Source organism: Salmo salar, unplaced genomic scaffold, assembly GCF_905237065.1.
Source record: "Salmo salar unplaced genomic scaffold, Ssal_v3.1, whole genome shotgun sequence".
Taxonomy (NCBI): Eukaryota; Metazoa; Chordata; class Actinopteri; order Salmoniformes; family Salmonidae; genus Salmo; species Salmo salar.
Window position 1 is genome coordinate 381,220 of NW_025550944.1, and position 13,007 is coordinate 394,226.

The 13,007-nt window shown below is 48.9% G+C and overlaps 1 pseudogene across 1 annotated transcript in view; it reads left to right on the top strand.

Moving 5' to 3' along the window:
* The window catches only part of LOC106594327 (sprouty-related, EVH1 domain-containing protein 2-like), a 29,309-nt pseudogene extending 19,219 nt beyond the window's left edge, over nucleotides 1–10,090 (top strand). The window contains exons 5-6 of the transcript XR_006768493.1: nucleotides 1,403–1,570; nucleotides 5,366–10,090. The product of XR_006768493.1 is annotated as a sprouty-related, EVH1 domain-containing protein 2-like (transcript). The remainder of the gene's footprint in view (nucleotides 1–1,402; nucleotides 1,571–5,365) is intronic.
* Nucleotides 10,091–13,007: the final 2,917 nt, after the last annotated feature.

The window sequence follows — 13,007 nt, forward strand, 5'->3', positions numbered from 1 at the left end:
GGGGAAGCAAAGAGGGGGGTAGCAGAGAGGGTGGGGGGCAGAGAGGGTAGAGTGGGGGGAAGCAGAGGGGGGAAGAGAGGGTAGAGTGGGGAGGAAGCAGAGGGGGGGAAGAGAGGGTAGAGTGGGGAGGAAGCAGAGGGGGGAAGAGAGGATAGAGTGGGGAGGAAGCAGAGGGGGGGAAGAGAGGGTAGAGTGGGGAGGAAGCAGAGACAGTGGGGGGAAGCAGAGAGGGGAGAGTGGGGGGGAAGCAGAGGGGGGGCAGAGAGGGTAGAGTGAGGGGGAAGCAGAGACAGTGGGGGGGAAGCAGAGAGGGTAGAGTGGGGGGGAAGCAGAGGGGGGGAAGAGAGGGTAGAGTGGGGAGGAAGCAGAGGGGGGGAAGAGAGGATAGAGTGGGGAGGAAGCAGAGGGGGGAAGAGAGGATAGAGTGGGGAGGAAGCAGAGGGGGGGAAGAGAGGATAGAGTGGGGAGGAAGCAGAGGGGGGAAGAGAGGATAGAGTGGGGAGGAAGCAGAGGGGGGGAAGAGAGGATAGAGTGGGGAGGAAGCAGAGGGGGGAAGAGAGGATAGAGTGGGGAGGAAGCAGAGGGGGGGAAGAGAGGATAGAGTGGGGAGGAAGCAGAGGGGGGGGAAGAGAGGATAGAGTGGGGAGGAAGCAGAGGGGGGAAGAGAGGATAGAGTGGGGAGGAAGCAGAGGGGGAAGAGAGGATAGAGTGGAGAGGAAGCAGAGGGGGGGGAAGAGAGGATAGAGTGGGGAGGAAGCAGAGGGGGGGAAGAGAGGATAGAGTGGGGAGGAAGCAGAGGGGGGGAAAGAGAGGATAGAGTGGGGAGGAAGCAGAGGGGGGGAAGAGAGGATAGAGTGGGGAGGAAGCAGAGGGGGGAAGAGAGGGTAGAGTGGGGGGGAAGCAGAGACAGTGGGGGGGAAGCAGAGAGGGGAGAGTGGGGGGAAGCAGAGGGGGGGGCAGAGAGGGTAGAGTGAGGGGGAAGCAGAGGGGGGGCAGAGGAGAGAGGGTAGAGTGGGGGGAAGCAGAGGGGGAAGCAGAGGGGGGGCAGAGAGGGTAGAGTGGGGGAAGAGAGAGGGGGGAAGCAGAGACAGTGGGGGAAGCAGAGACAGTGGGGGAAGCAGAGACAGTGGGGGAAGCAGAGACAGTGGGGGGAAGCAGAGAGGGGAGATTTGGAGAGAGAAATGCACTGAAGCCGGTCCTGGAACAGCAGAGGTAGATCTGTGTAAAGAGAGGCCATAGAGGAACAGAATCAAAGAGAGAGACATTTTTGGGTGACTGATGGCCAGTGAAACAACTCAAACAACAATATAGACAATTTGCTCAAACCAAACCTGCCCACCGACAACTGCTTGTCCAATCAGAGCTTTACTGACGCTTCTGGTTTTGTCTTTTGTCCAATCAGAATGCCACAGACAGCTCATCTAACTCCTCCTCCAAGAGACTGGAGCCCTGTCTGCAGCCACTGGACTCCTCCCCCCTCGCTGACTCATCCCACCTACACAACAACTGCATCCTGGGAAATGACCTCCACGAACCCTATAGGTTGTCAGACCACTACTTCCTAGATCTGGTAAGCCAATGGGAGGAGAGTAAGGGATGGGATGATGTTGACACTGGATGTGTCTCCCTGACCCAGTCTGTAATACCAACATGTTTCAAGCAGACCACCATAGTCCCTGTGCCCAAGAACGCCATGGTAACATGTCTAAATGACTACCGACAAGTGCTTTGAAAAGCTGGTCATGACTCACATCAACACCATTATCCCAGAAACCCTAGAGCCACTCCAATTGGCATACCACCCCAACCGATCCACAGATGATGCAATCTCGGTTGCACTCCACACTGCTCTTTCCCAGCTGGACAAAAGGAACACCTATGTGAAAATGCTGTTAATTGACTACAGCTCAACACCATAGAGCCCTCAAAGCTCATCACTAAGCTAAGGACCCTGTGACTAAACACCTCCCTCTGCAACTGGATCCTGGACTTCCTGACGAGCCGCCCCCAGGTGGTGAGGGTAGGTAGCAACACATCTCCCACGCTGATCCTAAACACTGGAGCCCCCCAGGGGTGCGTGCTCAGTTCTCTCCTGTACTCCCTGTTCACCCACGACTACGTGGCCAAAACACGACTCCAACACCATCATTAAGTTTGCAGAAGACACGACAGTGGTAGGCCTGATCACCGACAACGATGACACAGCCTATGGAGAGGTCAGAGAACTGGCAGGGTGGTGCCAGGACAATAACCTCTCCCTCAACGTGAACAAGATGAAGGAGCTGATCGTGGACTACAGGAAAAGGCGGGCTGAGCACGCCCCTATTCACATCGACGTGGCTTTAGTGGAGCAGGTTGAGAGCTTCAAGATCCTTGGTGTCCACATCACCAACAAACTAACATGGTCCAAACACACCAAGACAGTCGTGAAGAGGGCACGACAAAACCTATTTCCCCTCAGGAGACTGAAAAGATTTGGTATGGGTCCTCAGATCCTCAAAAAGTTCTATAGCTGCAACATCGAGAGCATCCTGGCCGGTTGCATCACTGCCTGGTATGGCAACTGCTCGGCCTCCGACCGCAAGGCGCTACAGACGGTAGTGCGTACGGCCCAGTACATCACTGGGGCCAAGCTTCCTGCCATCCAGGACCTCTATACCAGGCTGTGTCAGAGGAAGGCCCTAAAAAATTGTCAAGACTCCAGCCACCCAAGTCATAGACTGTTCTCTCTGCTACTGCAAGGCAAACGGTACCGGAGCACCAAGTCTGGGACTAAAAGGTACCTGAACAGCTTTTACCCCCAAACCATTAGACTACTGAACAGGTTCTACCCCCAAACCATTAGACTGCTGAACAGCTTCTACCCCCAAACCATTAGACTGCTGAACAGCTTCTACCCCCAAACCATTAGACTACTGAACAGCTTCTACCCCCAAACCATTAGACTGGTAAACAGCTTCTACCCCCAAACCATTAGACTACTGAACAGGTTCTACCCCCAAACCATTAGACTACTGAACAGGTTCTACCCCCAAACCATTAGACTACTGAACAGGTTCTACACCCAAACCATTAGACTGCTGAACAGCTTCTACCCCCAAACCATTAGACTACTGAACAGGTTCTACCCCCAAACCATTAGACTACTGAACAGGTTCTACACCCAAACCATTAGAATACTGAAAAGGTTCTACCCCCAAACCATTAGACTGATGAACAGGTTCTACCCCCAAACCATTAGACTACTGAACAGGTTCTACACCCAAACCATTAGACTACTGAACAGGTTCTACCCCCAAACCATTAGACTACTGAACAGGTTCTACCCCCAAACCATTAGACTGCTAAACAGCTTCTACCCCCAAACCATTAGACTACTGAACAGGTTCTACCCCCAAACCATTAGACTACTGAACAGGTTCTACCCCCAAACCATTAGACTACTGAACAGGTTCTACCCCCAAACCATTAGACTACTGAACAGGTTCTACCCCCAAACCATTAGACTACTGAACAGGTTCTACCCCCAAACCATTAGACTACTGAACAGGTTCTACCCCCAAACCTTTAGACTGATGAACAGCTTCTACCCCCAAACCATTAGACTGGTAAACAGCTTCTACCCCCAAACCATTAGACTACTGAACAGGTTCTACCCCCAAACCATTAGACTACTGAACAGGTTCTACCCCCAAACCATTAGACTACTGAACAGGTTCTACCCCAAATATTAGATAAACAGGTTCTACCCCAAACCATTAGACTACTGAACAGGTTCTACCCCCAAACCATTAGACTACTGAACAGGTTCTACCCCCAAACCATTAGACTACTGAACAGGTTCTACCCCCAAACCATTAGACTACTGAACAGGTTCTACCCCCAAACCATTAGACTACTGAACAGGTTCTACCCCAAACCAAAGGAGTGTTTGAATTTTTGTTGTATTAATGCTATTTAATCTCTCCTCAGACTAATATTATTCTGTTTGTCCTGTGGGTACCATTGCCACTGTTCCACCCCTTGTGTTGCGCTGTCATGGTGTATTTTGTTCTACCCCCAAACCATTAGACTACTGAACAGGTAATCAAATGGCCACCCGGAATATTTGCGTTGACCTTCTTTTTTTTTTACACTGCTGATTCTCTGTTTATTATCTATGCACAGTCTCTTTACCCCTACCTACATGTACATATTACCTCAACTACCTCGACTAACCTGTACCCCCTGTATATAGCCCCGTTATTGTTATTTTACTGTTACTTTTTTGACAGTAAAATGTATTTCACATTTTTCTTACTCTGCGTTGTTGGTTAAGGGCTTGTAAGTAAGTTTCACGGTAAGGTCTACACCTGTTGTATTCAGTGCATGTGACAAATGTGATTTGTGTCTGAATCATAGAGCTGGTTAGAGGACTCAACTTGGACATAACTCGATTTAGCATGGACATTGCCATTGAGGGCTTTCACCATTTTAAAGTGGTCAACTAGGTGGTGAATCCTACGGATTGGGAGCGATAAGCCAAAGATCGGAGCAGTCTTCTTCAAATTGGTTACCATGGTTTGTCAATGGCTTTAAGCTATATCACCGCCATCTAGTGGCCACAATAAATGAACGCCACACAAGATTTGGTCCAGGACTCTTTAAAATTGAGATTTCCTCAAACATGCTGTCACAGACGCCAAAATGGCACAGATACAAAGATGAGACCTCTTTCCATCTCTATGGTCTGAATATACTAGTTACTGTATATTACCAGTGGTGTTGTGGAGGGTAAACGCATGTAAACGCCGTTTACACACCCATTTTATTTTGCTTGAGGGAAAATGCATTAAAAGTATAGGGAGCGTTACTTTACTCACTGCGAACAGCAGTCAGCGTTTTACCCACCTCATTTTTTACCACTTCAACACTGCATATTACTAGTAGTAATGCATATTAAAATACTGTGTAGTAAAATGTACACGGTGGAAGTATCAATATGGAAGTTACACAGCATCATTTACACCGCGTCTGTATCTCCAACGTGTTGTCCAATGACATTTGTTCAATTCTAGGCATTTATTCATCCCCCTCTCCCTCTCTCTCTCTCTTTCTCTCTCTCTCTCTCCCTCTCGCCCTCTCCTCTCTCTTTCTCTCTCTCTTCCTCTCCCTCTCCCCTCTTCCCTCTCTCTCTCTCTCTCTCTCTCTCTCTCTCTCTCTCTCTCTCTCTCTCTCTCTCTCTCTCTCTCTCTCTCTCTCTCTCTCTCTCTCTCTCTCTCTCTCTCCCTCTCCCCTCTCTCTCTCTCTCTCCCCTCTCTCTCTCCCCTCTCCCCCTCTCTCTCTCTCTCTTCTCTCTCTCTCTCTCTCTCTCTCCTCCCTGCAGCCTCTGCCCCGCATCCCTCACCACGTCACCTTCCATGACGACGAGGATATCATCAGGATCAACCCTCGGGAACGTTCCTGGGAGCTCCCCTCGGAATCCTCCTCCCGCTCGGAACGCCGTGTGGACCAACTAGAACGCTCCTGGCTCACGGGCTATGAGGACTACCGCCACGCCACCGTGCGCCACAAATACATCCGCCCGCCGGACGACTCTGAGTCCTATGTCCACTTCGCTAAGAGCGAGCCCCACAAACACCACTATAGTTATCCCCTGGTATCCACAACGTTAGATTCCTCCGACCCCAAACCTACCTTCAGACCTTTACCCAAGAGGCACCACTACGCCGGCTTGGGTTCGCAACACCGCCGTCCAGGGGAGCAGGGCTTCGGTGGGGGCGTGGTCTCTACCCAGCCCCAGCCCCTCCTCCCTGGCTCGTCTGATGGACAGGACAAGAAGTCTGAGGAGGGCGGGGTTGGTGAGAGCCTGCAGTGCCAATACTGTGGTGAAACGTTCTACCGCGGTAACAACCGACGGGGGCGCTGCCAGGATGCACCGGACCCGATCAGGGCGTGCGTCCGGCGGGTCAGCTGCATGTGGCTGGCCGACACACTGCTGTACCACTGCATGTCTGACCCGGAGGGGGACTACTCGGACCCCTGCTCCTGTGAGGGGGGTGGCGAGGGGAGGCTGGGCACGCGCTGGGCAGCTCTGCTGGGGTTGTCCCTAGTGGCGCCGTGTCTCTGCCTGTACCCGCCCCTTCACGCCTGCCACCGGGCCGGGGTGGCGTGCGGGGTCTGCGGGGGCAGGCATGAAGCCTCAATGACATAAACCTTACACAACCCCCAAAAACACATGGTGGGGAGAGGGGAAGGAGGGGAAGAAGAAGAGCGGCCCTATGCCTCATTTTGGTTTTGTGGTTTTGTTTCTCTACAGACGGACGTGTATATACAGCCGAAACGTTGGCGTGTTGTGGCTGCCATTTTGAAATGGCTTAAAGATTGATAAGCTCCTTCTTGTGTACTGTCGTTCTCTCTCTCCTCTTTCCACATGACAGTCTTGTTCCCTCCATTCCTGTTTGAGGAGGGACTCTTTTTTTATAGCTGACTAATATGTCATGTATCACATACAACCAGGTACTTCCTACTTTTTACACTGACTTGGTGTTGAACAACTTGAATTGTTAGTTTGCGTATGTTGTTGTCCTGTGTGGTTGTTTGCTAGGAGAGTCTGTTTGATATTAGACCTGGGTTCATATAGTATTTGACATTTTATAAAATCATTTCAGTGTTTGTTCTAGCCGGCCCGAAGTGCCAGATGGGCGGGGTTTGCAGTGTTTAGACTTCTATTGGTTCATTAATCCAGGCAAGCTCAATCAAGCACCGATTTAAATCTTTGAAATGATTTCAAAAAGTATTTGAACCCAGGTCTTGTTTAGATAGTTTATATGCCGCCAGGGCCGATCCCAGCCCCCTCTAAACTAAACTGGCCTTCTGTCCCAAGTCCTTAAAACAGAGCAACATCTAGGAGATAAGCCTAAAGCTGCTGTAGTAGTGTGTGTGTGTGTGTGTGTGTGTGTGTGTGTGTGTGTGTGTGTGTGTGTGTGTGTGTGTGTGTGTGTGTGTGTGTGTGTGTGTGTGTGTGTGTGTGTGTGTGTGTGTGCGCGCACGTGCATGTATGTATGTGCGCATGCATGTGTGTGTGTATGTATGTGCATGTGTGCGCATGCGTGTGTATGTGCGTGTGTGTGCGCGCGTGCGTGTGTGTGTGTGTGTGTTGATTAAAGCCTCCTTTGGTGTTAGTAACAAATGTAACCTCTTTACTACACCAGTACATTTCATTTACACCATCTTTACATAAACTGCAATATCATCATTTATAAGGTTTGAGTTGGACCCTAAAATCAACCAGGAAACCTTCACACAGATTAAGTCTAGTCCTGGACTTAAAAGCATACTCAATGGAGAATCCATATTGAAATAGCTTCTTAGTCCAGCACTATGTTTCAGTTGTGTCCAGGAAGTTGGTGTAGAGCCTACTACACAGAGGTTCAACTTTAAGCTCTCCAGTGAGAATCAACAGGGACACATCGAGTTTTGACACCAAAGATAATTTTTAATTGTATTTATTTTCTCTCTGAATTGCCCCACCAGCTACGGGGCGTCAGGGTGGACAGACAGACATGCCAGTTGGTAGGAGATAGTGTCTAGATACCACAGGGCGGCAGGGTGGACAGACAGACAGGCCAGTTGGTAGGAGATAGTGTCTAGATACCACAGGGCGGCAGGGTGGACAGACAGACAGGCCAGTTGGTAGGAGATAGTGTCTAGATACCACAGGGCGGCAGGGTGGACAGACAGACAGGCCAGTTGGTAGGAGATAGTGTCTAGATACCACAGGGCGGCAGGGTGGACAGACAGACATGCCAGTTGGTAGGAGATAGTGTCTAGATACCACAGGGCGGCAGGGTGGACAGACAGACATGCCAGTTGTAAGGAGATAGTGTCTAGATACCACAGGGCGGCAGGGTGGACAGACAGACATGCCAGTTGGTAGGAGATAGTGTCTAGATACCACAGGGCGGCAGGGTGGACAGACAGACATGCCAGTTGTAAGGAGATAGTGTCTAGATACCACAGGGCGGCAGGGTGGACAGACAGACATGCCAGTTGGTAGGAGATAGTGTCTAGATACCACAGGGCGGCAGGGCGGACAGACAGACATGCCAGTTGGTAGGAGATAGTGTCTAGATACCACAGGGTGGCAGGGTGGCAGGGTGGACAGACAGACATGCCAGTTGGTAGGAGATAGTGTCTAGATACCACAGGGCGGCAGGGCGGACAGACAGACATGCCAGTTGGTAGGAGATAGTGTCTAGATACCACAGGGTGGCAGGGCGGACAGACAGACAGGCCAGTTGGTAGGAGATAGTGTCTAGATACCACAGGGTGGCAGGGTGGACAGACAGACAGGCCAGTTGGTAGGAGATAGTGTCTAGATACCACAGGGTGGCAGGGTGGACAGACAGACAGGCCAGTTGGTAGGAGATAGTGTCTAGATACCACAGGGAGGCAGGGTGGACAGACAGACATGCCAGTTGGTAGGAGATAGTGTCTAGATACCACAGGGCGGCAGGGTGGACAGACAGACATGCCAGTTGGTAGGAGATAGTGTCTAGATACCACAGGGCGGCAGGGTGGACAGACAGACATGCCAGTTTGTAGGAGATAGTGTCTAGATACCACGGGCGGCAGGGTGGACAGACAGACATGCCAGTTGGTAGGAGATAGTGTCTAGATACCACAGGGTGGACAGACAGACATGCCAGTTGGTAGGAGATAGATAGACAGTGCCTAGATACCTTCTCTAAAGCCAGCAACACATTTAGAATGAGTCCCAAATGGCACCCTATTCTCATAGGGCCCTGGTCAAAAGTAGTGCACTATAAACTGAATAGGCTGCCATTTGGGATGCATCATTCGCCTTTTAAAAGATTATGTCAAATCTGAGGTGTGTCAGTTTGGGATTTATCTCACCACTTGAGGTTTGAAAACGTCTGACAATCGTAGATGTTTGGGAAGCACTACTTTGAGACATGGGTGTTATTAACATTTTATACCGTTTTAAAGTTGAAATGTACCTGCAGGAAATCAACTGTATATGTTTTTGATATATGAGAAAGGAACTTAAACTCAATAGGACTTTTCTATTGAGAGAATGAGTCAATGATAGATTATTATTATTATTAGTAGCTTATCAGCATTGTGTACTCTCACTGAGGACCTATAAGAAGCAGTTTCACCTTTGTCCCGCCCCCTTCTCACCTGTCACAGACCTTTTCTCGTATGATTGACACTGCAGCTATCCACTCCCAGCACTCTATCCACAATGTTAAAGCCCAACACTAATTATAAGAGGACTGGGGTCCGTTCAAGAGGGGGCGATGTTCTGACAAAATGTTTGTGATTAGAAATGAGATGAGTGGACATGATTCTGTCCCAGAGGCCAGTCTATTCTACACAAGGTAGAAGCATTCACTAGGCAGCGAATGGAAGAACAACTGACTGCAACGGAAAGAGACTACCTGGACTCCAATAAGAAACACTCATTATCATTTTTTCCATATTAAAAACGTTTTCAGTTGCATGACCTAATGAATACAACCCTGTCAGCTAACGTGTCAGTTTGTTCCATAGAAATATAATGTTTAGAATCCATAGAAATATAATGGTGCATTGTCATGTCAATTTCAATGCTCCTGTCAAACCTAGATGGTTGAATGAATGTGTTGTTCCATACCATGTTACTTAACAGAAGTCATCTTGCTGTAGAATATCGTTTGGCCCATCTGTTGTTGTCTGAAAGCTTCCATGTTGCTGTAGAATGTCATTTGACCCATCTGTTGTTGTCTGAAAGCTTCCATGTTGCTGTAGAATGTCATTTGACCCATCTGTTGTTGTCTGAAAGCTTCTAATGGGGAAGGTTGTTTGGTAACACATTACGTAAAAGCCAACTGGTATAATGCCTTATAACTTGTTATAAGCATGTATGCACCTTTATAGAAGTGTTACAGGCACTACATGTTCATTTACTTTCTATGGAATGACTGTCACTACTCCACTCCAGACATATAGTACTCCTTCATCATGGGTAACACCGACCAGTATAATGCCTTAAACTTGGTAGAAGCTTGTATGAGCATATTATAAAGTTAATCATCTGATTCTATGGGATGTGTTGTCAGTCTGTGTGTAATCTCGTTCCCATACACTTCCGCCCAAATGCCAAGAGTCTGGTGTACCATCGCGTCAAACTTCGTTAGCCAATACAGAAAGTCTGGGGACGAGGTTAGTCTTCTCCACTCCTGAAGTATTTCATCAGTCCTGGGTTAAGAGTGGTGTGTCTGTTCGCCTTCACTCTGTGGTGAAAGCTAAACCAGAAGCTTCAGTCTGTCTCTGTGACTGGTAAAACAGTCCCACAGCCGTGTTTACCATCCAACACACGCTTTCATTGCCTGAAAGCATAGCATTCATCTATCTCCTCAGAAATGTATTTAAAAAAAGAAATTGTAATGAATTAATCCACCATTGTAATGATTAGATTGTTATTTTTTTATGATAAGTATTTTTACTTCTGGGGAAGAAGTATATACACACACGTACAGTGTACAAAACATTAGGAACACCTTCCTAATATTTAGTTGCACCCCTTTTGCCCTCAGAACAGCCTCAGTTCGTTGGGGAATGGCCTCCACAAAATGTCTAAAGCGTTCCACAGGGATGCTGGTCTATGTTGACTCCAATGCTTCCCACAGTTGTTAAGTTGGCTGGATGTCCTTTGGGTGGATGACCATTCTGGATACACACGGGAAACTGTTGAGCGTGAAAAACCCAGCAGTGTTGCAGTTCTTGACACAAACCGGAGTGCCTGGCACATACTACCATAGCCTGTTCAAAGGCACTTACATATTTTGTCACCCTCTGAATGGCACACATACACAATCCATGTCTCAAGGTTTAAAAATCCTTCTTTAACCTGTCTCCTCCCGTGTGTATCAAGAATGGTCCTCCAGCCAACTTAACAACTGTGGGAAGCATTGGAGTCAACATGGGCCAGCATCCCTGTGGAACGCTTTCAACACCTGCCTGGTATGTGACAAATGAATCAGTCGTGCCTTTACTTTCTACCTCCAATAAAAGGAGAGGAACCAGTGAAACCATCCTGCTGTCATGATGTCTGGGATGTACTACAGTGGGACTACTGGGGAAACCAGCTAAATAAAACCAAGCGTTTTCTTCTGTACACTACAGCATTCAAAAAGTGTTTCTCCATCATTAATGTAACATGGGCAGAACCAGCCTGTCCCAGGCCCACGTCAAATTAACATGGGCAGAACCTGCCTGTCCCAAGCCCACATCAAAGTAACATGGGCAGAACCAGCCTGTCCCAAGCCCACATCAAAGTAACATGGGCAGAACCTGCCTGTCCCAGGCCCACATCAAAGTAACATGGACAGAACATGCCTGTCCCAAGCCCACATCAAAGTAACATGGGCAGAACCTGCCTGTCCCAAGCCCACATCAAAGTAACATGGGCAGAACCTGCCTGTCCCAGGCCCACATCAAAGTAACATGGGCAGAACCAGCCTGTCCCAGGCCCACGTCAAATTAACATGGGCAGAACCTGCCTGTCCCAAGCCCACATCAAAGTAACATGGGAAGAACCTGCCTGTCCCAGGCCCACATCAAAGTAACATGGGCAGAACCAGCCTGTCCCAGGCCCACGTCAAATTAACATGGGCAGAACCTGCCTGTCCCAAGCCCACATCAAAGTAACATGGGCAGAACCAGCCTGTCCCAAGCCCACATCAAAGTAACATGGGCAGAACCTGCCTGTCCCAGGCCCACGTCAAATTAACATGGGCAGAACCTGCCTGGCCCAAGCCCACATCAAAGTAACATGGACAGAACATGCCTGTCCCAAGCCCACATCTAAGTAACATGGGCAGAACCTGCCTGTCCCAAGCCCACATCAAAGTAACATGGGCAGAACCTGCCTGGCCCAAGCCCACATCAAAGTAACATGGGAAGAACCTGCCTGTCCCAGGCCCACATCAAAGTAACATGGGCAGAACCTGCCTGTCCCAAGCCCACATCAAAGTAACATGGACAGAACATGCCTGTCCCAAGCCCACATCTAAGTAACATGGGCAGAACCTGCCTGTCCCAGGCCCACATCAAAGTAACATGGACAGAACATGCAAGTCCCAAGCCCACATCTAAGTAACATGGGAAGAACCTGCCTGTCCCAGGCCCACGTCTAAGTAACATGGGCAGAACCTGCCTGTCCCAGGCCCACATCAAAGTAACATGGGCAGAACCTGCCTGTCCCAGGCCCACATCAAAGTAAGTATCTCTGAAATATGATTGATTCAAGGGAAGTGTTTGTCATGTCTTTGGTCACATTCGAGTGGGTCAAACAAAAACACCCTATTGATTGGTTGACATTAGAGCCTCCCACCATGCAGGCAGGCGATGGCTGCAGGATGAAGTTGAAGAGCAACTGCAGAAACTTCATGCGGTCGACATGTAGGAGCAAGTGAGACAATTCTTATCGCCATAACTTTGAAAGGCACTTGACAAAAGTGATCCGCATCGAACGCGCCCAATGGAGATAGCTTTGGGACTATAAACCCTTGTCTCAAATTGAGCCAAATCATTGTCCTGAAAACTATTCACTCCGAGAGTAGCCTGTAGGGTTTTCTTCAGTTTCGTGCATACTGAACAGTACCCAGACAAGAGAGAAAGGTCAACAGAGAGGACAGTCAGGGGGACTGAGATCGGGGTCATATTCATTATGGCACATCATAGCAAAACATCACAACAGAATATGAAAAACAAACGTTTCTTATTGGACAACTTCAGGCTGTTTTCTTCCATGTGATGCCTAATGAACACAGCCCAGGAGTGTCAGTCAGGAGGTGTGAGATCTGTATTTCAGACCAGAAGATACAGCCTTTTCCTCTGGTGGTGTAACCGGTTAGTTTAACCACGTTTACATTTCCTCAGGCTTGTTCAACATTACAGGCTGACTGATCTACACAGAACCACAGCATCATAAATATCTACTTCATTATTATTTGTAG